We start from the raw sequence: 27,995 nt of genomic DNA, 5'->3' as shown, positions 1-27,995 counted from the left end.
TTTTTCCCTCGTAGATCTAAGAGTCGATCATGTTTTAAACTCGTACTTGTATTTTTCGAAAGTTTTACCTTGCACGAGATCCGTGGCTTGGGCGATTCGGGGTTTCCGCGACGCGAAAAGCGGTTTTCGCGGCCCGAAAAACTCAACATGGGGTACTGTAACACCCACGAAATTATAAGATATGGGTATTATTCTTCGTTAGAGCATAAAAGTAAGAGGAATCATAAGAAATAATAGAAATAAAAAGAAAGAGAGGTGAAGGTTTGAACCTTGAATCTCCCACAAATAATAGACTTAAATTGGTGTATGATAACCACTAGAATAATGAATAATAGATGGATAGAAAGGAATGGAAATTGTAGTTAAAGGTGAGAAGAAAGAACTAAGTAAAAGAGCAAGAGAAAACCAAGTTGCTTATCTTCTCTTCCTCTTGGTTAAGAGAGGGAGCAAGAAAAAGGAAAATTGCCTTCCTACCCTCTTTTCCTTCTAATTTTCGTGGGAATTAAAGAGGGAAGAGATAGAGGAGTTAAGGGGGAATGAATAAGGACATGATTCATTCCCATGATGAATAAATAGGATTTAGAGGAGAAAAGAGAAAGAGAATTGCTAATTCTTCTTCTTCCTCCTTCTTCCTCCTCCTTTTTCCTTCTCCACCGAAACTTAGAGCTCCTCTTCCTCATTCCCAAAAGTCAAGTTAAGGTTTCCTCCCTAAGAAAACAAATTTCCAAGAAGGAGTCTCAAGGAGTATCTCTTACAAGAAGAAGAAAACAAAAAGGGAAAACTAGGAAGAAAAGTTTCTTCTTCCTCCTCACCAGGGTATCATTTTCTTAAGGAACAACAAGCGAAAATATGTAAGTTTCCCCGCACCTGTAGTACAATAGTTCATACGTTCTTCCATGAGGTTAGATTGCTTAAAAACCTAGGAGTTCTTCATGAAACTTTCGGCCAAGACAAAAAAAAAAGAAAAGAAGACCTAGGGAATTTGAAGACCCAACTAGGATATGCTCAATATGTTTCTTGTAACATGTATCTTATGGTAGGGGGTTAATCTATTGTTTCTATGCTGGAATGTTTAGTTAGAACTTAGATTCATGATCTTAGACTCTCGGCCAAGCATGAATAAAAGAAATAGGTAAGCTTAAGACTCAAACTAAACATGCTCCCTTTGTTTTTATGATATGTACCCTATGATAATAGAGTTGTTAACATTTCTCATACTTGTATGTTGCTTGGAATTAGGAAGTCTCCCTTTTCAACTTTCGACAATGATAAGATTAAGAGCTTAGGAGAACTTTAAACCTAATCTAAGCATGCCATGATGTTTCTTAAGATAAGATATGAAGTTAACATGATATGCTCATGCTTGTATGTTGATTTGAACCTTATTTCATGCTCATAAACATTCGACCATGCTAGGATTAAGGGCCTAGGAAAACTTTAAACCTAAACCAAGCATGCCATGATTTTCCTCAAGACAAGCTATGAAGTTAACATGACATGCTCATGCTTGTAGGTTGGTTAGAATTTTATTTCATGCTCCATGAACTTTCGGCTACAACAAGTTTACATGCCTAGGAAACCTAGAACTTATACTAAACATGCTCATGATGTTCCTTGTAATAAATACTATGAAAATGGTTTAGGGTTTGCCATGTTTTTATGCCACATGAAACCTAGTTACATGATTAACAAGTTTCGGCCATGGTAAGTTTATAAGCCTAAAAACTTAGAACCTAAACTAAACATGCTCATGATGTGCCTTATGATATATGATATGATATTGGTTTTGAGTTCACATGCTTGTATGTTGATTTTAACCAAATGCGATGCTTGATAGGATTCGGCCATGACAAGTTTATAAGCTTAGGAAACCTAGAACCTAAACTAAACATGCTCATGATGTGCCTTATGATATATGATATGATATTGGTTTTGAGTTCACATGCTTGTATGTTGATTTTAACCAAATGTGATGCTTGATAGGATTCGGCCATGACAAGTTTATAAGCTTAGGAAACCTAGAACCTAAACTAAACATGCTTATGATGTTTCTCATGATATATGATACGATATTGGTTCAGAGTTCACATGCTTGTATGTTGATTTTTAACCAAATGTAAGACTTGATAAGATTCGGCCATGGCAAGTTTATAAGCTTAGAAAACCTAGAACCTAAACTTAACATGCTCATGATATTCCTTTTTATATATGATATGATATTGGTTGAAGGTTCCCATGCTTATATGTGTTGATTGTTAACCTAAGTTACAACCATATGTTTCGGCCACTATGTGATATTAGGGTTAGAGACCCAATTATGACCCCATGTGTCTCACATGCCATGCTTCATGATATGATAAGAACTTGCTATGCTTCTATGTTATTTATGTATGTCCATGATCTATGCATGTTGATAACTCTTATGATGTGCTGTGTGCCCAAATTATGCATGCTATTATGATGAGCTGTGTACCCAAATTATGCATGCTTTTATGATGTGCTGTGTGCCCAAATTATACATGCTATTATGATGAGCTGTGTGCCCAAATTATGCATGTTTTATGATATGTTAAGAAATATGATATGCATGATATGATAAGAATCATGATATGTAAGACATGCTACTTTACTTTATATGGCTTGTATCAAGAGTGGGCTCCATAAGCGCCCCGGGGTCGATGGACTAAGAAACGAGCCTCGTTAGGGATGAGCTCCTAAGTGCCCCTAGGTCGATGGACTAAGAAACGAGTCTAGTATGTATGTCTTGTAAGGTTCAAGACTTGCTACCTTGGACCTACATAGGATGCGCGCATTTATGTATGTGGTACAGGCCGAGGCCCTCCTTATGTTGAAATTATGTTTAAGTATGTATATAATAAGTTTTCAAAAGACATGTTGCATATATATTTTCATGATACATGTTTTGAATGTCATCTTACACATACTTTATGATTATGCCATGATATGCCATGATACTTATGATTACGTTATAATAAGCTTGGATGCACTTTATAATTACGTCATGATATGCCATGATACCTTATGATTATGTTATGATATGCCATGATGTACTTTATGACATGATACATGTTGAGGTTTCTTTTTATGACATGATATGATAGGACATTTTGTATTTTATGTTTATGAAAGTTACGATATGATGCTCCTATATATGATATGATGAGTTTGACTCCATGCTTTATGCCTTATGATTATGCTATGCTATACGTTTTTTTTTGTGAGTAGGAAAGAGTCTTACTGAGCCTTGTGTGCTCATAGCTTACTTTCCTTGTACCACAGATAAAGGCAAGGAATGGATGAACTAAGGGAGCAGCAGGAGGGGCAAGAAGGATGTGTGTGGTAGTGGCTCGGCTATGCGAGAAAGACCTGCTTTTATTCAATAAGAATTACGCTTAGTTTATGTTATTGTTTTATGACTTCATGACATTTAATCATGTTTTTTGGTATTATGACTTAGAATTATGTAAAGTATGCTATGTGACCTTTTTTATAAACAAGACTTCCGCTGTTTTAAGTAGAAAAGATTATTAAGATGCAAGTAAGTATGTAATAAGTAAGTAAGTAAAGTAACCCCCGTCCCTTTAAGCAGGAGGGCGGGGCGTTACAAATATATGGCTCTCTGTATATGTCTGGCTGGACAAAGACTAGTCGGGCATAAAGATACTTAGCCTTGTAAAGCTCTTAATATACTATTGGTCGGATGAAGGTCTGTCAAATATAAAGCTCTCTATGTACGCCCGACTGGATAAAGACTGGTCGGGCTTAAAGACACTCAGTCTTATAAAGCTGTTAATATACTATTGGCCAAATAATGGCCAATCAAATATAAGGCTCTCTGTGTATGCCCGACCGAACAAAGATTGAGTGAGCTTAAAGACACTATCTCATAAAGTTGTTAATATACAACCGGCTGGATAAAGGTTGGTCAAACATAAGACTCTCTGTGTATGTCCGGCTGGAAAAAGACTGGGGGAGCTTAAAGACACTTCATCTCATAAAGTTGTTAATATACGCTCAGGCAAGTAGAGGCCAGCCAGGCTCAATGACTCCAAATTTATAAATCTTTCTTTGTACGGTCAGTCAAAGGGCAAGTATGCTTGTCCCGAATAAGAACCAATCATGATCAAGGTATTTAGCCCCATATGAACCTCCATGAAGGTTTGACTGGTGTAAAGATATTATATCTATTTTTTCTCTGCCAGATAAATGGCCAGCTAGGTTTAATGTTCTTGGTCTTATTGACCTTCATATGCCTGACCTAATTTAAGACTGGTCGAATGTAAATGCAAATAGTTTCATATGGAGCTCTGAATAAATTTCCAACATGCACAGTTTATTATATAACTTCCCAATCAGATTTCCAACATGATCAATATAAGTAATCTTAGTAATACCTGATATATGATGAAACAACTCAGGACAAATACGGGCATAAATACAGTCGACCTTATGGACCGACCGAGATATATTTAGCGGACAAGCAGTAAACAATATTCTAATAATCTGTCAGAATTGTCTGGGAATATTTTTTTAGAACCTCCTTCGGAGGATATCCTGTTTCCCATTTGTCATCCATTTATAATAGCATCCTCCTCCAATGATTTCATCTAAGGTTTAAGTTATAAACGACAAAAGAGGTACATCTGTGGATAGAAAAAATTCCTCATAAATTCTTTTGCGAACAACCTAACAAACTCTGGTGTAAGAAGCCACCTCATGATAACAAAGATTATGAGAGGTGATATATACAGAGGGGTCCTCTTCGTTGGTAAGGTACACAATTGGCATCATCTAAACCTTACTGTCACACGTATCTTCTACTGTTCTTCTTCGTCCACTTGTCAGAAAATGTGTTAACTTGAGCATTAAAGGGCCTTGCCAAGGACCCTTTCCTTGGTCTTTGGTCACTAACGTTTCGTTGGATCATCAGATTATGCACAGACTCATTGAGGAGCTTCCCTACAGATCGAAAAGTCTTCTACCCATCAACAAACCATCCACTTGAGTCAACGTGTCATCTCCCTAGCCTTTAGACAGGATCAATGCATATACAAATGAAAATAAAATATAACAAAGAAAATAAAAACATGAGATAGTACAATAAGTAAATTGGTATCATTATTAAAGTAAGGGTGGGTGGTATTACCTAACTGATACGTACCCCACCAACAAATGTGATGAAACCTAAGACAAAGATGGATAGAACCCAAAGAAATAGAGGACAAGAGTGTGAACCTTGACCCATAACCAAGAACTGGCACGAACCAAGTCTGCTAAGGAAATGCCACACCAAGGGTAATAAGTTTTGATGGGTTGAACGTCACGAGAGTAAACTCAATAAGTTCAGAAGTTCTTTCAAGAACTAAGATACCACACAAATCTCGCTAAAAACTAAGTTACTTCATATAAAGATATCCCTCCCTTATATAATGGGAGTGAACAAGGAAAAGTATAAAATGAATGCATGCACAATTAGAGTCTCAATGTCACATGCCTCCTGAAAGCTATCTAGGAACCGAAAACAAAATAAATGCATGCACAATTAGAGTCCCAATGTCGCATCACTATCAGAAAAATCCTCATAGACATTAGTGGAACAACAACGGTTTTAAGTAAAAACCGGTGTCTTTGAGTATTTTATACCGGTTTTTCCAAAAACCGGTGTCTATGAGCGCAGATTTTCGCTTATAGACATCAGTTTTTTAACCGATGTCTATAAGCGCATTTTTTTTGTTAATAGACACCGATTTTAACAGCGGTTTTTAAAACCCGGTGTCTATGATAACTTCCTTGTTCTATCTACGAAATCGAATAGTAAAACATCATTGTTAAAAGTGGTGTTAATGAACCAAAATAAAATAATTTAATTTTCCCATCAATACTTAGCCAAAATTTACAACATTTCACTCTTCCCTCCAAACCTAAACCTATATCGCGTCGTCTACCGTATACCGTCGCGATGCCTCCACCACTTTCCTCCTCGCCGCCGTCTGTCCAACCATCTCTCTCAGCTTCATCTCCCTCTTCCCCTTCTTAGATCGATGCCTCTTCCTCTCTCGATCAGGATTGACTCACGACGCATCTCCTTCACCTCCTCCCTTTGGGTAAGAAGAGGAGCCCTTCTTCGCATTTCGAGAAAGGAGAGGTGACGAGTTGGTCTTGCTTTCTAGGGTTTCAGAGTAGTAGCTGCGGAGGGAGGCAAGCTGAAGACGACCAGGGGGAAAGGTGATGCTAAGTTCCACCGATCCGATGAAGACGATCAAATCGTGCCTTTTATTTCTAAATTCTAAATTTACAGGAACCTCACCGCTACCCTCTTTCCTCTCTTCCTCTCGATCTTTGCCGCAAAGATGGTACCTTTGCTTTCGACTACAGCGTTCTCTGTCATCCTTGAGTTAAAGTTTTTTTCTCTCCTTATCTCGAATTGGTTTTCGTTTCGTTGCAGCTCTTCTTCTCGTACTTCAAGGAGTTGGTAGGTAAAGAAGTGATGGTGGAGCTGAAAAACGATCTCGCCATCAGAGGAACCCTCCACTCCGTCAACCAATACCTCAACATCAAACTTGAGAACATCAAAGTCGTAGACGAAGACAAATACCCTCACATGGTACTCCAGCCGTCTCCTGCATCTCTTTCTTCATCGTGTAAATTTCCTTCCTTTCCCCCTTTTCCTCTCTTGATTACCATTTTTTTGTTGAAAGCGTGGGTCAATTTCAAGGCATTGATTATTCGAACCCGAAATTTCATTTTCGGATCTTAAATGATACTCTGATACTGGCCAGTGTGGCACCCGGTTTCAGTCAACCTTTACTCTATAAATGCCCCTTTGAACATAAACCCTAGCACTGCCGCTGATGTTTTTTTTTCTTAGGATCACTCTCGCCTCCGCTTTACAGCTTCCTTCTCACTCTCGCCAATCGCCATGGAGTTTTGGGTATACCATCTCCTCACTCCATCGACTCTTATCTTTCTTCGATTTATGTTTTCAATGGCATTTGTCCAGTTCGTATAGTTTCTGGAATCTCACTCTTGAATGTTTTTTTTTATGAGATTGAAGCTAAGCACATTTTGTCCATTGTTTCTTTTCTCATATACAGTCATCCTTTCGGTTTCCTATGCATTTTTTCGTGCTTAGCCGAATTTTATTCCTTCTTGTGTGTTTTGTTTCTTGAGTGTTTCATTTTTTTTATAGTAGTTTTATTTCTTGAGTGGTTAGAATTCCATCTTTATTGCATGGATTTTTTTAGGGGCGTGTCTTACCTGTGTCATAATATTTGCACTATCATGGAAGTCATTCATATTCTGTTTTTATTATGATCTTTTTATCGTGCACTTTAGATGTTGGAATTTCACATTTTATTGGCATTATATGGAAATAATTTATGAATAGCCATGGCATATTGATCTACAAATTAAAAAAATCTTTTAACTTTTTAAGCATTAAATTTAATCTGCATTATTGTATGCAATTATCTTGTCTTCCATTTTTGTAACTGAACGAGTTTCCTAAATTACTTTAGACTGACACACATGTAAATATGTTGCGTTTATGCTAGTTTTGCAACTTATGTAAATATGTAAATAATTTATGTAATTGAACGAAGTCTTTTGAAGAAATGTCTAGTTAGTCACAATTTGTAAACCGTTCGTTTATGCTTTCTTCTTAATTATCTATGAAACTACTTCGTTATTAAAAAACATTATATTTTTTTGATTGCTCTTTTCAGAGCCATTGTTGCAGAAGTTTTAACATGTGGATCGACATCATTAGTTCAAAAGTAATAACTCCTTTCGGAGACAAACAAAAAAAGGGAAGAAAAAACTTCTCATCCCTTTGTTCTCTTCTCATTCTTCTTCTTCACTTGTTTACCTTCAATCCTTTTTTTTCAGTGTGATCTGTGTGGTTCTACATGTTTTTACTGTCACTTTACTTCTCAGCATCTTTTCCTTGGTCGTGATCGTTTGAGCGAATCTTTTTTCCATCATCGTCGCAAGAGATCCTAATGTATATGCAATACAACTTTTTATTTTCTTTGTAGACGATTAATCTAGCGGTAATTTGCACTCCTGCTGTTTATCACACCCGCCCACTAGACACCATCTTCAGTAATTTCATTGATGCTCTCCCAGTTGTGAGTTTTGAGATTCTAGAAAGAAAAATTAAAAAAAAATCTGATGATATATTTTTATTTATTGTTTTAAGTACTAGTATTTTGCTCTGACATTAAACCACCACAAATAATCATGTTGGTTATTTCTCATCATGTTTTGTTTTAAGGCTCAAATTTTTGTTAATTAATATTATAACTTTATCAGATGAGTTTAATATCTTGTCGTACATGATTATTCCTACTTAGTATGCATGTAGATTTATATGTACATATCTATATATGTGATTTTTCTGTGGTTGAGTCCTCTCTCGACTTTGTCATTTTGTTTCATTTGACTTTATAGTAGTGTGGACTGTGATAAACAGTCATCTTTTAAATCCTATGATTGTGTTTATTTTTCTAACCTTAACATATTTTATATGATAAAACAAGAAAGAAAGGAAGAAGGTGTGTGAGGTTGACATCTTGAAAAAGGATCTTGAGGCTATTCGAGAGCAAATTGAGAAGCTGGAAAGAATGAGTAAGCAATTTGGCCAAGATCCCCCTTAAAATTCTTTTTTCATTGATATTGAATGTGGTCTTTTGATCTCATTGGTCTTCAACTTAACAGTTTTATTTTTACTTTTTTCTAGACATTCTTATAGTCCTCTTCTTTCTAGATTGAAATTTGATGCTTCTAGAATGATACATCAATAGAGAATCATTATGTTATTTTTCTTGTCGCCATCTAGTACAATATATACAAATTCAATGTAATACCTGTAATATCATTTCGAACTAGTTAACTATTTTGAGGCAAATCACTTCTTAGATTTGGATATTCAACAATTCTTTATGTAAAGAAGTCTTGTGAATTGATGAATAGCTTTTGTATGGTAATGTTGTTGTATTTTATCTGGCTCTATATTTATGTAGTTGCTCTCATTTATTGAGGTATCCTATTAGTGTAGGAAAAATTTCATTTTGCTTCTAAGACTAACATAGAGCTTTATTGTTGCATTCTCAAAGTTTGCTTTTGAAGAATGTCTTTGCAAAGTGATTAGTACTTGGTTTTACTAATATATTATTTATGTATTTTTACAGTTTACAAATTTCAAGTACTCTACAGTTGAAATTGATAAAGTGTGATTTGAGTGGGTTGAATACATGCTAGATTATATTTGATTAGCAAAAGTATTCGATTTTTGAAAGCTTTGGAGGATACACGCATTTTTAGGGAATGTAATTTGTGGATATGGACTTGATGTGTATAATATATGTTACCTTTTAATGTTGTAAGAAGAATAGTTAAGTGTAATTTGTGGATACTGACTTGATGTGCACAATATCTATTATCTTTTTATGTTGTAAGAAGAATATTTATGTGTTGGTTATATGGATATTGACTTGGTGTGTTTAGATACATCGGTGCATTTTTATTTGTGATTTGCTTGGTGAATTAATAATATTAACTTAATTTTGTGATTTGCTTGGTGATAATATTGGGGTTTTCACTATTTTGGAAATCGAATCGGTGTCGTTAAACAATACTGATATTATATCGGTTTTCCATTGCTGCCAAAACTGGTGTTATTAATATATATTACATCGGTTTTACACCGTTGCTGAAATGGTGTCGTTAAGTGATACTACACCGATTCATAATCGATTCGAAAACTGGTGTCGTTAAGTGATACTACTTCGGTTAACCTGATGTCTAAAATGGCAGACCTTTTACATCGCCTTCATAGACATCGGTCGATTTTGTAATAGACGGCGGTGGAAAATCGATGTCTATGAGCATTTTTCTTGTAGTGCATGCCTCGTGTAAGTAATCTAAAATTCTTAAGTCTTATGTGGATTAGGCCATGACTAGCAGTTGGGATTATCTTGATCTCTCCTTGCTCATAATCTGCTCAATGTTCTTTGATTAACTCATTTAGTGCTTCCTTGAAAAGTTTTTTTCGAAGTCTTGTAATTGGACCTTCCGAAAGTGACAAATGATCTTTTGTAGCTTCATCCCTTGTGCATACATCATTCTCCCCTTCTTGAAAAGGATTTGTTCTCAAATCATCACTTGTACCAAATGGGGACAAATCAACAACATTAAAAGTAGAATGTTCATCATACTCACCTAGTAGTTCAAGTTTATAGGCATTATCATTGATGCACTCCAATACTTGAAATGGGACATCCCCTTAAGGTAGAAACTTTTGGTCATTATCAATATTTAAGGGGCGTTTGGTTCTTTCCTAGGAATAGGAATAGGAATCGGAATGAGAATCATTGTATTGTGGAATGGGAATGGGTATGAGCATGAGTATCACTCTTAAAATCAATGTTTGGTTAGTTGTATATCTTCTATCGGAATAAATCAAAGTTTCCTTTTTTACCCTTAAAGGAAAATAAGAGAAAAAATTAGATGTGAGAGAAAGATGAATGTGAGAGAAAAATATGATGAAAGAGAATGATGAAAGAGAAAGTATTATGAGAGAGAAAGTGATAAGAAAGAATGAAGAGAGAGAAAGTGTGATGAGAGAAAATGAAAAAAGAGTGTGATTGGAGAGAGCATGATGAGAGAAAATATGATGTAAGAGGAAGTATGATAGGAGAGGATGAAGAGAGAGAAAATATAGTGAGAAAAAATGAGGAGAGAGAGTGTCATGAGAGAGATTGAGGAGAGAGAAAGAGAACAGTGAATATGATGGGAGAGATTGAGGAGAGAGAAAGTATGATGAGAGAGAAAGTGTGTTAAGGAAAAAAAGGAGGAAGTGTGATAAGAGAGATTGAGGAGAGAGAAAGTATGATGAGAGAGAAAGTGTGATGAGAAAAAAGAGTGTGTGATGGGAGAGATTGAGAAGAGAGAAAGTGTGATGAGAGAGAAAGTGTGATGAGGAAAAAAAGAAGGAAGAGAGTGCGATGGAAGAGATTGAGGAGAGAGAAAGTATGATGAGAGAGAAAGTGTAATGAGAAAAAAAGAGGAAAGAGAGTGTGATAGGAGAGATTAAGGAGAGAGAAAGTGTGTGATAAAATGATGAGAGAGAAACTATGATGAGAGAGAAAATATAATGATAGAGAATAAGGAGAGATAAGTGATATGAAAGAAAAAATAAATAAATATATTTTGATATTTGATATTAATGGAGAAAATTTTAGTTTTAAGTCAAGGGTATTTTTGGAATAAGGGAATATTTTGATTGATGAAAATAGGATAATGGCTCATTGAAGGAGAGGTACATGGAAATGAGTTATTACCCAATTTTAAGGATTCATTCCCTTATGTGTATTCCTATTCCTATAATCCAAACATTAACAATGAGAATCAATGATTCCCATTCTCATTCCCCACTCCTATTACCCTAAACCAAACGCCCCCTTAGTCATGCTTGTTCATGAATCTTCTTTACAAATTCAACCTTTTGCTTGCCATCTATGTTTATATGCTCACTTACAACCAAAGGAATCAAATCTAATGGTGACAACACTACAAGAAAAATCCTCATAGACATCGGTGGAACAACAACGATTTTAAGCAAAAATCGATGTCTTTGAGTATTTTACACCGGTTTTTCCAAAACCCGGTGTCTATGAGCGCAGATTTTCGCTCATAGACATCGGTTTTTTTAGTCGATGTCTATGAGCACCTTTTTTTCATTAATAGACATCGATTTTAACCGTGGTTTTTAAAACCCGGTGTCTATGAACCAAAATTCTGGCGGACTTTCTTAGCGCGCTTTCTTTTGGACTTCTCCTCGCCCACCATAAATCGAAACCCTAATCCTCCGCATCCTCCTTTTAGGAGTTACCATTTGAAAGATGAGCAATGGATCTCTCGACGACGATGTGGACGGCGGCGGTCGTCGGCGCTGTCGCGGTCTACTGGTTCATGTGGGTGATGGGCTCGGCGGAAGTGAAAGGCAAGCGGGCAGTGAACCTTAAGATGAGATCGATCATGCGGGATAAGGTGCAGGACAAGTACAAGCAGTACTGGTCCTTCTTTCTTCGCTCTAAGGAGGGCATTACCGCCGCGTTAAAAAACGATAACGTCCCTACCTTCGTCGACACCTTCTACAACCTCGTCACAGACATCTATGAGTGGGGATGAGGGCAGTCCTTCCACTTCTCGCCCTCACTTCCCGGTCGCTCCCACCGGGAAGCCACACGCATCCACGAGGAGCTCGCCGCTGATCTGAGAGATGGGGATCTCATCTCTCAGAGAAGCCAAAGAAGCCACCGCAACGATCTAGCAATCGAAGGCTCGCCTTCTCCATTAACGATGTGCGACAAGTTGCCTTAGGGCTTCAAAGGCCTCCTGATCGGTCTAATCTTGTTCAATCCGATGCCAATCTCTCGTCGGTGGAGGACCAGCTTGGGGATGGGTCGGCGCCTAGTTCCAGTCCCATGTTGCTGAAGGCTAAAACAGTCCTTCCTGAAAAGTATGCTCTTCTTTTTACCCCTTTGACTTCACATGTGTGATTCTAATTAAGATAGCTTTCTCAATTGCCTTATCTGATTCTAGTATATACAGAATAATAGGAGACACAATCGTCTTATATTTTTAATTTTTTAGAGTAATCATGCTTGAGCGGCATTTATCTTAGAATCTCAGTTATAATTAATTAGTTCATTTTGTGATTAGATATGAGTTGCTGTGTGAATTTTTCAATGCCATGGAGACCTCCATTCGTTTACTTAGGCTAAAAGGGGCGTCGATGCCTACCTTTTCCAACGTCTGCAACATTTGACAGAAAGGTAAAAAAATTCTGGCACTATGAATTGGGCACTTCAATTTTGTCATGAAGTGGTTTAATTGCTTATTCAATTGTGTTTTTAGTTTTCTTATGAGGTTGTTCTTCAAACGTTCAGGCGTTTCACCTACACGCATTTAGCACAGTTAAAATACATTCTACCTGAAGCTATAAGTCTCAAGAAGATTCTTGTTCATGATGAGCGTACTTACTGCATGAAGCCAGAGCTTCAAGTTAATTTGCAAGTTGATGCTGTCGAAAAGATCATCAAGGGAAAAAGTGAAACTGGGTATACAGTCTTAAGGACTGTTTTCAGAGAAAGGCTTCTTGGTTTCGTCAATGAACATCCAGAGGTAATAGAACCAAGTTTGTCCCTTTCCTTCTGCTAAATTTAGATATATTTTTTTTTGTTTTCAATTTTCAATCAAGTGTTTAAGTTAATAAATGATAATCATAGTGTTCAGTTCTTCCTTGAATTTACATGGTATAGCACCCAATGATTATATTATCTGTATTGAGGATTGTTCTAGAACCATTTCTGTTTGTAAGTTTTGTACATCAGGGAGATGTGGTGCCAGAGGAGGTACATCTGATCCTTTGCTTCCTTCTTCCAGTATTGTTGTTGCTGAGATGTAGGAAGTGATTTGTCGTGTTTGATCCAGCTGTTCTACGAGTCCTTTGACGAGTCGTTTGAGGGCCGGTGGATCGTTTTCGACAAGGCGGACTACCAAGGTAGATTGCTTCCGGATCTATTATTAATTCTCAGTAGATCGTTCATTATCAGATTAAATATTCATCTTTTAGTTTCTTCTTCATATTATCATGATCGGATAGATGAGTCTGTGGACAATGTCCACAGATCTAGAAATGATGAACAAGAAGCATGAGGGATTAGGGAATCTTCAAGCTCTGATCCATCAATGGTTTGGGATCAGCCGAAATCTGGCCATTTCCAGTGAGTCCTGGTCAAATCTTGAAAACCATTTATATGCTTATCAGATCCTCATGAATCCTCTTGAATTTATTCTTTCCAGACTAAACAAGGAGATGATTGATACTTTGTTTGGCACAAAGACAACAATGGCCACAAAGGGGATTGCTGGTGGTCCATTAGATCCTTCCTTGGCCCAAGAAAGCAGGATCCTTGATCCTAACAAATCTCAGAACATTTCAAATTTGCTAAAGGATTTTAATTTAACGAAAGAAAATGTCTGTGAGGCTATCTTAGAAGGTATCAAACCACCCTTTGGCATGTGCAACTGGAAATTCTGTTAAGTCTATATTCTATTTGTTTGCCTGATCTGCTTTACTTACTGCTTATGCTAAGGCGAGCTAGTTGGTGAATAATATCATCATTTTTAGCTCATTTCGGGATGAATTTCTTAATATAAGTTTCTCTTTAAATCTTATGATCTGGTAGGTGGCATTATTAATTACTTTACAAGAGATCTTTTCTTTTAAAGTATATTGTGTATGACCTTATCTTGTGTTTGCCTTAAGTGTATTTTCTGAATTTTGAGAACCAATTTTTTGTTGTACATCTACCATCAAGTATGACCTAACTTTATTAGATGCTATCATGTTTTCATTAACATTATATCGGTAAAGGTAAAGCTGATAGTTTGGGGAAAAATGTTTTGGAGGCGCTTAAGGAAATGATTCCAAGCAGAGATGAAGAGATCAAATTGAAACAATACAAAGAGAAATCACCTCTGAAGCTTGGTCCAGCTGAAAGCTTCTTGAAGTCAGTGATTAGTATCCCGTATGCATTTAAGAGAGTTGTTGCCCTGCTTTACATTTCTAATTTTGATTCAGAGGTCAATTACCTAAATGATCTTTTCAGGACTCTCAAGATAAGTCTATTTTTGCTAAGTCATATCAAATTTCACCTGATAATATATTGCACAATTTGATTCTATTATGCAATTTTATAAATGTGCATTAACAATTTGATCCAAATTTTATAATATTAAGTCAATTTGATTTCAATTTTGGACCTTTTGATGTGATTAACAATTCAATTTTAATTATTGTTCCTATTTTCCTGTGTTTGTAAGAATTCTATTGTAATGCTTATACCTATTTTTCTGCATTTGGATCCTCTGTATGAGTATGTTTTCCTTCGTAAGTCAGTAGTCTTAACTCTTATCAGTTCATTTCTATTAATCTCTTGTTAATTCTTTGATACTCTTTCATATTATCCCATTTTCTGAGAAGACAATAACATTTTTGTTTTGTAGAAGAATAGGACATATTGCTGGCAGATTGTTCTAATACAAGTTGCATAACACATAGTTTTCTGTAAGTCTTATGCATGTCTCGTCTCAACCTCTTTGATAACAAGAAATTACTAATATAATTTTTGTAAGTTTTAGATAGATTGCAGAGAGAACTTGAAATACTATACTTGATTATCTTACAAATTTCACTGATATTTTCTCTATATTTTGGTGATTCTCTCAGTATTCCTAATCACAGAATGTGAATTCACATCTATTGATTATGTGGAAGTTTAATTATAATCATGTCTCCTCTATGCTGCTTAGATTTATGAGGTTTAAGAATGAAGGAAGAATCTTTCATTTTGTTCTTTTGAAAATTTATTATGTTAATATAAGTAGAATCTTTTTGAAGATAGTGTGAATAAATTATTTTATATATTCCAAGAAAAATCATAATAATCTACTATACACCATGCATCACTATATTTAGCTTCTTTAAAATCAATTGTCTTACAACAGATTATTTCAAATGTGCAGATCAAAGAAGTTGAGCAAGCAAGTAAAAATTACTAGCAAAAGGTTACTTATCTTATTTTTAATCTCTATTTGAGTAGAATTTACAGTATCTTTAATTTCCCTTATGTAAGCAACAAACTGCTTTATATCCATATTGACTATTTTATTCTATTCAGGTAAGAGAACTGGAGAATCAATTAAATGGTGAGAGGACAACCAAGAAGGATGTTGCAAAGTTCCCAAAGCCTCCAGTGGCTCCTTTAAGATGGAGGTCTCCTTTACAAAGAATCACCAATCAGTTGTCACCCTCAGGACATCAAACAAGCAGAGGTGCCCATCCAGTAATAGACAAAGAGAATTGTCTTTTAACAAATAAAACTACTAGGGAAGATTTAGTTAAATCTTTGCACAAAGCAAGAAGGATAACGTTGGCACCAGTAAGAAGAATATTTGTGTACTATCTATTACCTTTTGATGTTGTAAGAAAAATAGTTATGTGTAATTTGTGGATACTGACTTGATGTGCACAATATATATTATCTTTTTATGTTGTAAGAAGAATATTTATGTGTTGGTTATATGGATATTGACTTGGTGTGTTTAGATATATCAGTGCATTTTTATTTGTGATTTTCTTAGTGAATTAATAATATTAACTTAATTTTATGATTTGTTTGGTGATAATATTGGGTTTTCACTATTTCAGAAATCGAATTTGTGTCATTAAATAATACTGATATTACATCGATTTTTCACCGCTGCAAAATCAGTGTCATTAACTAATATTACATCGGTTGTATACCGATGTCAAAACTGATGTTATTAACATATAATATTACATCGGTTTTACATCCGATGTCGTTAAGTGATACTACACTGGTTATAACCCGATGTCTAAAATGGTAGACCTTTTACATTGCCTTCATAGACATCGGTCGAAAATGTAATAGACAGCGGTGAAAAATCGATGTCTATGAGGGTTTTTCTTGTAGTGCAAGGGATTGAAACCATAAATAATTTCAAATGGAGAAAATTGAGTCGCATAATGTATGCTCCTATTGTAAGAAAATTCAATATGAGGTAGACAATCTTCCCATATTCTCAAATTTTTATTAATGACTGCATAGAGTAAAAAGGATAAAGATCGAAGGACACTTCAGTTTGCCCATCATTTGGGGTGACAAGTAGTAGAGAATAATAATTTAGTTCCTAATTTCCTCCATAAAGTCTTCCAAAAATAACTCAAAAACTTTGCATCCCTATCTGAGACAATGGTCCTAGGCATGCCATGAAACCTAGTAACCTTTTTAAAGAACAATTCAGCTATATGCGATGCATCATCGGTTTTATGATATGGAATGAAATGCGCCATTTTGGAAAACCTATCTACTACAACAAAAATTAAATCTCTCCCCCTCTTTGTCCGAGGTAATCCCAAAACAAAGTCCATTGAAATATCATTCTAGGGTTCACTAGGTATAGGCAATGGAGTATACAAGCCATGGGGTTTCAATTTAGATTTAACTTGTTTGTAAGTGATGTACTTCTCACAAATTCTCTCCAGGTCACGTTTCATAGGAGACCAAAAGAAATGATATTGTAAAATCTTTAAAATCTTAGTAAGACGAAAATGACCCATCAAGCCGCCACTATGGGCTTCCTTAGTAAACAATTCATGCAACGAACACATAGGCACACAATCTATTTTCACGAAATAAAAACCCATCATACCTATAGAACTTACCAAATGTAGTCTTATCACATGCTTTGAACACATCAGAAAAATCAACATCATTAGTATATAGATCCTTGATATATTCAAATCCAAGTAGTTTTGTATCTAAAAGGGAAAGTAAAACATACCTTCGAGATAATGCATCAACAACCATGTTCTCTTTTTCTTGCGTGTATCTGATCACGTAAGAAAAAGTCTCAATGAATTCCATCCATTTAGCATGGAGTCGATTCAACTTATGTTGGATCTTCAAATGCTTTAGAGATTGATGATCTATGTGAATCACGAATTCTTTCGGCCATAGGTAATGCTGTCATGTCTCAAATGCTCTCACCAATGCGTACATCTCCTTGACATATGTGGGATAGTTGAGACTGGCTCCACTCAACTTCTCACTGAAGTAAGCAATGGGTCTCATATCCTGCATAAGCATAACACCTATACCAACATCAGAAGCATCACATTTGATTTCAAAGATTTTAGAAAAATCTGATAGGATTAGTAAAGGAGCAGAACTTAGCTTTTCTTTCAAAGTGTTAAATGTCTTCTCTTGCTCCTCTCCCCACTTGAATGACTCGTTTTTCTTGATGACTTTAGTAAGAAGAGCTACAATATTGCTAAAATCATGAACAAACCATCTATAGAAGCTGGCCAAACCTTGGAAACTCCTCACTTGGCTAATTATTTTCGGTATTGGCCACTCTTGGATTGCTTTCACCTTTGCCTCATTCATCTCAACGCCTTTAGCACTAATAACAAAATCAAGAAACACAACTTTCTCCGTACGAAAGGAGCATTTATTGAGGTTAGCAAAAAGCTTCTCTTCTTTTAACACACTTAAAACTGATCTTAAATGTGTGACATGCTCTTCTAAGTTTCTACTATAAATCAAAATATCATCAAAATACACAACTACAAATCTACATAAGAAAGCACGCAAAACATGGTTCATCAAACGCATAAAAGTACTAGGAGCATTAGTAAAACCAAATGGGCATTACTAACCATTCATATAATCCATGCTTGGTTTTAAAACCAGTTTTGCATTCATCACCTTCATTCATCCTAATCGTTATGTTGTTGATGGCTCGGCAATCCACACACATTCTCTATGTTCCATCTTTCTTGGGGACTAGTAGCACAGGCACGGCGCAAGGGCTCATGCTTTCTCGAACATACCCCTTCTCCAGTAATTCATTGACTTGCCTCTGAAGTTCCTTTTCTCCCTCCAGATTGCTTCTATAGGCAGGCCGATTTGGAATGGATGCATTGGGTATGAAGTCGATTTGGTACTCAATTCCTCTAATCGGAGGTAAACCATGCAAAACCTCTTTAGGAAAGACCACCTCGAATTCTTGTAAGAGAGAAGAAATAACACTAGGTAAAGAATCGTTAAGATCGTTAGTGTTCAAGAGTGTCTCCTAAAAGGATAAGGGGTAGCTGATTTTGAAAAGAAAGCTCGTTTGATCTAACATTTTTTTTTTTGCATAAAAATTATTTTTTTTTCTTCTTTTTTTTTCCTTTCCCACTCCTTTTGGTTCATTCCTCTCACTTTCTTTTCTCTCATTTTTTTCCTTCAATTTATTTTCTCTCAATTTCTTTCCTCAATTTATTTTCTCTCAATTTCTTTCCTCAATTTATTTTCTCTCAATTTCTTTTCCTCTCTTCTTTTCATTGTTTTTGTAATCTCAACCGGTCCTCCATAACTTGTCTTGGAGTCAATGGTACAAGAATAATAGGTTGCCCCTTCAGAGTAAAAGTATATCTATTTGTGAGACCATCATGTGTTACCTTTCAATCAAATTGCCAAGGTCTCCCAAACAATAGATGTTATACATGCATGGGAACCACATCACACAACAACTCATCTTCATATTTGCCAATGGAAATTGCTACCAAGACTTGCTTTGTTACCTTGATTTCATCGCAATCGTTTAGCCATTGGAGTTGATAAGGACGCGAATGTTTCTGAGTTGGTAGAGACAATTTCTCCACCAAATCATTGCTTACCACATTGGTATAACTCCACCCATAAATAATAACACTACAAACCTTGTTATTGACAAAGCAACAAGTATGAAATATGTTCTCCCTGTGATTACCTTCTTCCTCCTTAGCTTGTAGATTGAGAACTTGTCGGGCCACCAATAAGTCTTCAACAATAGCATGTTGCTCATCATCACTGTCCTCCTTTTGTGGCACCTCTTCAACTATCTTGGTGTTTATTACCATCATCCTTTTTTTTTTCACACATTGACTAGCTATATGACCATGCCCTTGATATTTAAAACACTTGATATCACGAGTTATGGAAGAAATGGACTCACGATTACCTTGAGTAGCAGATGTTGTGGGTTTGGGCTTATTGAAGGGTTCAAACTTTGACTTATGTTGTAGTTGTTCCTCCTTTCTTGGAGCTATCCACCATGTGTCGTTAGTAGTCATTGGTTGTCCCTTCCTGGCCAATCCTCTACTCTTGAGTTGTTCTTCCACCTTTAGAGCTTGGTGGACCATGTCCGACAGCTTTACATAATGCTACAATTCGACAATATCAGCAATATCTAGGTTTAAACCATGCAAAAACCTGGCCATGGTGGCTACCCGATCTTCATCGACATTAGCTCGCATCATGGGCAACACCATTTCCTTGAAATATATTCATACACACTTTTGAAGCCTTGAGATAATCTTTGAAGTCGCTGATATAATCTTCTATAATAATGGTTGGGTACCAATCTCCTTCTCATAAGCACTTTCATTTCCTCCCAAGTGGACACAGATTGCTCTCTATTCCTTCTCTGAGTCATCATCACTTGATCCCACCAAACAATAGCATAATTAGTGAAAATAATGGTAGCTATTTCACCTTTTTTAGATCTGAAAAATCTTGACAGTCAAACACCATTTCCATCTTAGTTTTCCATCCCTAGTAAGCTTCTGAGTAATTTCTCCCTTGGAAGGTTCCAATCTTCAACTTAGTCCCTCCTTAATCATTAATTCTTCTAGGCCCGTTTCTATCTCCTTGATATCCAATTCTGCCCTGGTTGTAATTTTGTTCACAAAAGTCTTCCACCACCTCTTCATCTTCTTCAACATCAACCCTTTGAGCATGTCTTCGTTGTAGTATAGTAGAACGGTCTTGTTGATGTCTTCTTGGTATCCCATCCTCCACTCGATCCAACCTCTCATGGATAGATTCTAATTCAGCCCTCATCATCCGCTGCATTTCCCCATTAATGCTTGCAATTGCAGGTTTGAAAGTTGCCTAACCCTCTCATTTGCTCCATCCTCCTAGTTGTTGGACATGTCTGCAAAAATAAAAGAAAACCTCACAAGAACTCAAATCACGTTTGAGTGATAGGCTCAATTGATAATATCTCTTAGTTCTTAATCAAACTCTAGAATAAATCGGAATATCACGTAACAATTCAAAAGATACCACCGAAACTTATGATGACAGAATTTTAAGAGAAAATGAAAGAGCAGAAGTTTGAGAGTAAGGGAAACAAGAAATGGATTATTGAAGATAATTCACTTCGATTTGCACAAGTAGCTTCTTCTTTTTTTTTTGCTGCACCTTCTTTTCTTTCTTTTTTTTTTGGTATGCTTTTCTTTCTTTTCTTTTTTTTCCACGATTTTTTTTTTGGCTGAACAACAAGTAAAGATAGATTTGCACTTGCCTTTAAAAATGAAGCTCTGATACTAGATGATATGAACCCCACCAATAAATGTAATGGAACTCGAGACAAAGATGGATAGAACCCTAGGAAATAGAGGACAAGAGCGTGAGCCTTGAACCATAACCAAGAACCGGCACGAACTAAGCCTACGAAGGAAACGCCACACCAAGGGTGATAATTTTCGATGGGTTGAACGCCACGAGAGTAAACTCAATAAGTTTAGAAATTCTTTCAAGAACTAAGAGAGCATAGAAATCTCACTAAAAACCAAGTTACTTCATATGAAGATGTCTCTCCCTTATATAATGGGGGTGAAAAAGGAAGAGTAAAAAATGAATGCATGCATAATTAGAGTCCCAATGTCTTATACCATATGAAAGTTATCTAGGAATCCAAAACAAAATAAATGCATGCACAATTAGAGTCCCAATGTCACATTCCTCATGAAAGCTATCTAGGAACTCAAAACAAAATAAATACATGCACAATTAGAGTCCCAATGTCGCATGCCTCATCTAAGCAATCTAAAATACTTAAGTCTTCATGCATGAGCAAGTGCTCATGCCTTCTGTTACGCGCGGTTGAGTCATGGATAGATATGTCCGATTATGTGGATTAGGCCATGACTAGTAGTTGGGATTATATTGGTCTCTCCTTGCTCATAATCTACCCAATATTCTTTGATTAACCCATTTAGTGCTTCCATGACATGTTTTGCCTGAAGTCTTGTAGTTGGGCCTTCCGAAAGTGGCAAATGATCTTTTGTAGCTTCATCCCTTGGGCATATATCACAAATAAAGGTAAACAATGACAGAGGGAGGTCCTGGTCGCCTATGGTCGTTAGGGGCCAATGGCGTCCGCCCTCAGCAGGCAAGGGCAAGAGGCGCACGACCTCTCTCTATCATTCCTACACTATCATTATTAAAATATATCATTCCTAAACTAATGCTATCATTATTAAAATAACATGTCTAGATATAAATACTTAACAAAGGAGAACAAAGATTAGCATCTCTCCAAGCCACGTTAAATACAAACCTACACAAACAACAATACAAAGTTTACAATCATATATAGTTCTCAAACAAATATAGCCTCAAACACCCACGGAGACCAGGGCTAAGCACCAAAAACATCAACCAAGGAGGGCTGAGGATGGCAGCTGCCCCTAGGGCTTCCGACGATCGCAAGGGTAGGCAAGGTCGGGCCGCGCGCCCCATGGCGTGTCGTGTAATGGCAATCGTAATGACAAGGCACGACCACCCACAATCTATTTGAACCCGTCAAACCTGTGACAACTTGTAGTCCACTGAACCCATGGCCACCCGCAGTCTGTCAAACCAACAGACACCCCCCCCTCCGGCGAGAGCCACCCACGGTCAAGCAAGGCCCGACCCGACACTGTAAGGAACTAGGACGCTAAACACATAGAAAGCGCAGTGAAAAACATCTAGTTCCTATCAGAAGATCCATGCGAAGGAAGATAACATATACTAAATTTTAACATGATAGAGATTTATATCTTTGATGCGTGTACTCGATCTCCCGACAGCTAAGATCTCAGCATGATCACGCGTTCATGCCTCTTTATACCCACGCGAACATAAGAAAATGGTGAAGACCAACACTCAAGGCAACCCTCTAATGAGTTTCAACAAAAGAATGAGATGAGAAGAAGATGAATGAATTCACACTCAAAATGAGAGAAAAATTCTTTTTGTACTTCATCTAATGAAAATATTTAATGAGCATTAATTCACTTAATGAGACTTAATGAGCATTAACACTCCATTAAGGTCATTTTTGAACTCTTCATTTTTTAATTCAATTTTGAAATTGAATGAATTTTAAAATTAACTCTTCTAATGTTTCATTAATCTCCATTAATCCTCTTTAGTGAATGAATTCACTTGAGGCTAACTCAAGTCTAATTCGGATTAAATTGAATCCATATGGTTGGATTCACTTGAGTCTAACTCAATTATTCTAATTTGGATGTGTCAATCATCTCATAATTGACTCTTAGAGCTAATAGTAACAATTTCCTACTAGCTCAAGTGTCAATCACTAAAATAATCTCATCTAATGGTTCATCACATTTTAGTCAAACTACAATGAACCTATCTCAAAATCAATATGTTCTTTGTGTGTGACCCAATAGGTTCTGTTAACGTTGGCAATGTCTCTAAAACTATTTTAAATACATAAGCAATGAGTGGCATCTAGCAAGACATCATTGGTACCCAAGTGAGGAGAATGTTGAGATCCGACTTAACCTTTCCGTGGCTATTATCTTGTATGACTCAATCCTTCTATCTTTGATATCTAGATTGATCAATAAAGTATAGACCGTGTCATCCTCTTATCAATTTTTGTGTTTCTTGATCTCTAAGTAGACATACTCAATCAAATAAGCTCAATATCTCATATTGACATATATAAGCATGACCATGCTTTCTTATGCCTACTAATCAAGGAGCCCATAGATATCACTTCTGTCATATGGAAGGGATAGATCTCATCTACATCACTCACATCCCTCAGCATAACTCATTACATACCCAATGATCGACTTTATAGTTCATCCTATTATAGATGATGTTTGACGATACCAAAGTACACAACTCCTTATGTAGAAAACGTTGTTGACTTCAGGTCTAAGGACTATTCATACCAATAGTCACATGAAAATGTTTATGACACTCATATAATGATCCATGAAACATTCTCATGGCGGGACATTCAGTATATATTCTCTAATATATATCCATGTGTCAACCTGGTATCTCATATTCATGACTTGTGAGATTAAGTAATCCGTTGACCTACTTGCTAGTCTTAATGCATTAATATTGTCCTTGCAATGTTTGACTAGGAATAGTTTAAAGTAGTGTTCTATGTATATCTACAATATCTCATTATCAATTCAACCAATTGATATGTTGTACATTAGAACATCCTACTCTAGGATATTATTATACTTATTCATTTAACACTGAATTAAAATAAATATAATAACCAACTTTGCCTTTATTAATAATGAAATATGATAGAAAAGGTGTCCTGTCAATCATCTCATGATTGATTCTTTGGTCTTACACTAACAATCTTCTTATGTCACTATTGTCAATCACTGAAATATCCAATATCCATTGACCTAGTGTGACCATCATGCTTCCTCTGCATAAAGCTGTGGTCAGAGGATCCACAATGTTAACATTGGTCATTACTCTGCATATCCTCACATAATCTTTTGAAGACTCAATGCCCCTCTTCTAAGGAAGAAAGGGACCACATGAATCAGATTTCTTATGCATCTGCTATAGGATATATCATGTACACCATGCTTTGTACTCGCCTAGATGACTCGTATGCGTTAAGTATGACGAGTAGATACCAGTCAGATCCAGATGAAGGTCAATGGATAGCAGTCAAAAATATTATTAAGTACTTGACAAGAACTCAAGATTATTTCTTGATCTTTGGAGGCAATGAATAGCTTACTATAAAGAGTTACATCGATGCTAGCTTCCAAACTGATAAGGATAATTCCAAATCGCAATCAAGGTATGTATTTTACTAAAATGGTGGTGTTGGGTATTAGATACTATAGCGGTTCTATCTCATTCGAGATGATCATCCTAAATGCAGTAAATGAACCTAGAGATCTTAGAATGACATGAAATAAATTTCTATGTATTCGTGTTAATCTCCTAATCACATTAATGACCTCAAACATAAATTTCACTCAATAGATTTATATCAGTGTTTGTTTAATATCAAAATGACTTTATTGTTAGTGCAATATCCCCTAGGTCAAGGTTGACCAAGTTGACCAGGTTGACTAGGCTTGAGTTGGCTCAAGCTTGAGTCTTGATGTATGGATTTCGATGTTTGACAATACATGAAGATTGCAGGTACAATTGTCCGTTTAGGGAGATTGCTGGTGCAATTCCCCTTTGGTCAAGGTTGACTAGTTAGAAGTGAAGAAGAGTCAAATTGGTCAAAGGGTTGATCGAATACTTGACTGGGAAAGTCCTAACTGGAGGTTAGGCGGTTGTGAAAGTCTTAGTGAGTGAAGCCAGGCAGATGAGAAACCCTAGTGAGTGAAGCTAGGTGAAAGTCCTGATGAGTGAAGCCAGGCAGATGGGAAGTCCTAGTGAGTGAAGCTAGGCAGAAGGGAAGTCCTGGTGAGTGAAGCTAGGCACGTGGAAATTCAGGTGGGTCAAGGTTGACTGGACACCTAGTATCGATAAGTCCAAGTGGGTCAAGGTTGACCGGACACTTGGCACGAGGAGAAAAGAATCCAAGTGGGTCAAAGGGATTGACCGGACACTTGGTGAGGAAGTACTAGCAGGTCGAGGGTAATCGGATGCTAGGTATGATGTTCTAACAGGTCATGGTTGACCGGATGTTGGTTTTAGGGACTTTAGACTTGATTTGGCAAGTCACAAGTGAACTGAATCGATCAACCGATCGATTGACTCATGCCCAATCGATCGGCTGATTGATTGGGTGAGTCCCGTGACAACACTTCCTCCCAATCGATCAGTGGATCGATTGAGAGCCTCCAATCGATCTACTGATCGATTGGGAGGCTGGAAAATCGCGCGATAGCCCTGGAAATCGTGCGAGACATGTTGAATCGATTGGGCAATCGATTCAGGCAATTTCCAGAGAGCACAGAGGCACTTTGGATCGATAAACCGATCGATCCAAAGCCTCCCCAATCAATTGAGAGTGATTCAATCGATTAGGATCCGACCGTTGCGTAGGTAATAGCCGTTGGCGAGTGATTTTCTCCGTACGACTTCGATTCTCTTCTCTGCACGATCACAGCGAAGACCACAGAGATTTCTCCACTCTCACAGCTAGATCTTGAAGGCTCTTGGGGACAAGTGTAGCCACACTTCCAAGGTTCAAGAGACAACAACAAATAACGAGTAAGAAAGAAGAAGAAGCTCTTTACTTGTATATTTTGTATTTTCTTCTTGTGTGAGTTGTATTTGTTGTGTGGGTTTGTACAAGGCTTCTCCACCTTCGGTGGTTACTATAAAGGAGTGTTTTCATAGTGGAGAGTGCTCGTGTGTGTGGATCCTTAAATTTGTCACCTCTTCTTGAGGTGGATACCAAGTAAATCCTTTGTGTTAGCGTTGTTTTTTTGTTTCTTGTTCTTTCCACTGCATATCATCACCAAGAAGCAAGCAACAACGAGCGTGATGAGCTGTTCACCCCCCCCCTCCTAGCATATTTCAACCCTAACAAGTGATATCAGAGCGAGGTTATTCTTTATCGGAATCATCACCGGAAGGTGCAACAAAGCTTGAGGGTAAAGAAGTTGAAGCAAATTTCATCAAGACAAAGATTTATCATGAGCTCAACTTCAAATGAAATTCGGAGATGGATTCAGATTCGACACAAGGGTGCCTCCACCATTCACTTCAACAAGCTTCGATCTTTGGAAATCAAGGATCGAAAATTTCTTGATGGTGGAGATGGAGCAATGGTTTGCTCTAATGGAAGACCTTAAAACTCCAACAAATTTTAAGGGCAAAACTCTCAAAAGGAGCAAGTGGAGCGAAGATCAAATTCAAAGGAGTGAGGCAAATGACAAAGTGACCAAACTATTGGTCAATTTATTGCCAAGAAATATTTTGGCTCAAGTTGGAGAATTCAAGGATGCCAAGGAGCTTTGGAGCAAATTGACAAAGATTCATGAAGTCCCCTCCATTGTACCAAATCAAGAAGAATTCAAAGAGGGTGATTCATTGGAGCAAGACAAAGAGGAAGAGGACTTGGATGTTGAGAGATGCTCAACTTCCGAAGAAGAGATCCAAGAAGCTTCATCTTCAATGGAATGCAAAAAGGAAAAAGAGGGAGCATACTCTTTGTTCCATGTACAAGATGCAGATGAAGAAGTCTCCGCCTCTAGGATTGAGGGGGAGCAACCCTTGTTGACATCGGATCAAGAAGAAGGAGAAGCTTCTACATCTGGGTCAAGTGGAGAAGAAGATGATGCATCCTCCAAAGATCAAGAGACATTGAATGAAGGATCTTGTGCAACCCCTATATGTGAAGGTAAAAATGTTTCAATTAAAAATAAAAATCATATTATATGTTTTGAGTGTAGGGAACATGGGCATTACAAAAGTAAGTGCCCAAAATTGGCCAAGAAGAAGGGTCAAATGACACCAAGGGGCAAGGATAAGCCCAAAGAGACCGCCCCCACAACAAAGAAGAGCAAGGAGCACATTGTGTGATTATTGTGTCATAAAAAAGGATATTATCGGAGTCAATGTCCAAAGGGGAAGAAAGCGGTCAAAGTAAAAGGAGGAAGCACAAGTCAAGGGGGAGCCTCCAAGGTAAAACATAAGGTATCATTTATTGAGACAATCCCCTTGAATCATGGTAAAAAGCATGCTAATTCTAGTTTATATCATTTTAATGCTATTTACCATAAAAATAGGAAGCATGATAGTATTAACGAAAATTATGTTGCCTATCATGCTAAGACTACCACACTTAGGGTTAGGAAGGTAAATAAAAACCTAGAAAAGAACACTAAGGACCGAAGTTGTAGGCCTAAAAATAAAAATGCTCATAGGAATCAAGAAAAAACAAAATCTATAGTTTTATGGAAAGAAAATCAAGTCTTGAGGTCAAGGCTTGATAAATTAGAGAAGCCCCTAAAAAGGATAGAAAATATCCTTAAGCGGCAAAATGAGCACAACCTAGGGCTAGGAACACAAAAGCCATCCAATGGTCATAGGGGTTTGGGATACAAACCTAAAACCAAGAAGGATGTGTCTTCTTACCATAGGGTTCCATATAGCTATGGAACAAACTCCAAGTCTAGGGGTCAAGTCAAGGATACATGGGAATTTATCCCTAGGAGTATCATTGCAACAACGAATGTGACTAAGACTTCTAAGAAGTCTAAGAAAGTCACCAAGAAAGTCACAAAGGAAGCTATCCCTAGAGTTGAC

At 36.9% G+C, this 27,995-nt stretch overlaps 1 long non-coding RNA gene across 13 annotated transcripts; it reads left to right on the top strand.

Moving 5' to 3' along the window:
• Positions 1-5,977: 5,977 nt before the first annotated feature.
• LOC121969997 lies at positions 5,978-16,054 on the top strand. Of its 13 annotated transcripts, none has more exons than XR_006108786.1 (12): positions 5,978-6,125; positions 6,192-6,246; positions 6,320-6,374; positions 6,467-6,625; positions 8,566-8,649; positions 12,748-12,860; positions 12,975-13,588; positions 13,691-13,811; positions 13,891-14,087; positions 15,097-15,157; positions 15,616-15,657; positions 15,771-16,054. It is a non-coding gene; the product is annotated as an uncharacterized LOC121969997 (long non-coding RNA). The 13 variants fall into 13 exon arrangements; XR_006108783.1 differs by adding an exon at positions 6,890-6,952 and having other exon boundaries at positions 5,979-6,246; positions 7,746-8,649; XR_006108790.1 differs by having other exon boundaries at positions 5,982-6,246; positions 12,975-13,439; positions 13,519-13,588.
• Positions 16,055-27,995: the final 11,941 nt, after the last annotated feature.

The sequence above is a fragment of the Zingiber officinale genome, chromosome 4A (assembly GCF_018446385.1).
Source record: "Zingiber officinale cultivar Zhangliang chromosome 4A, Zo_v1.1, whole genome shotgun sequence".
NCBI classification, from domain to species: domain Eukaryota; kingdom Viridiplantae; phylum Streptophyta; class Magnoliopsida; order Zingiberales; family Zingiberaceae; genus Zingiber; species Zingiber officinale.
Note: the sequence above shows the minus strand (reverse complement) of the source record. Positions and strands in the feature narration are given on the sequence as shown.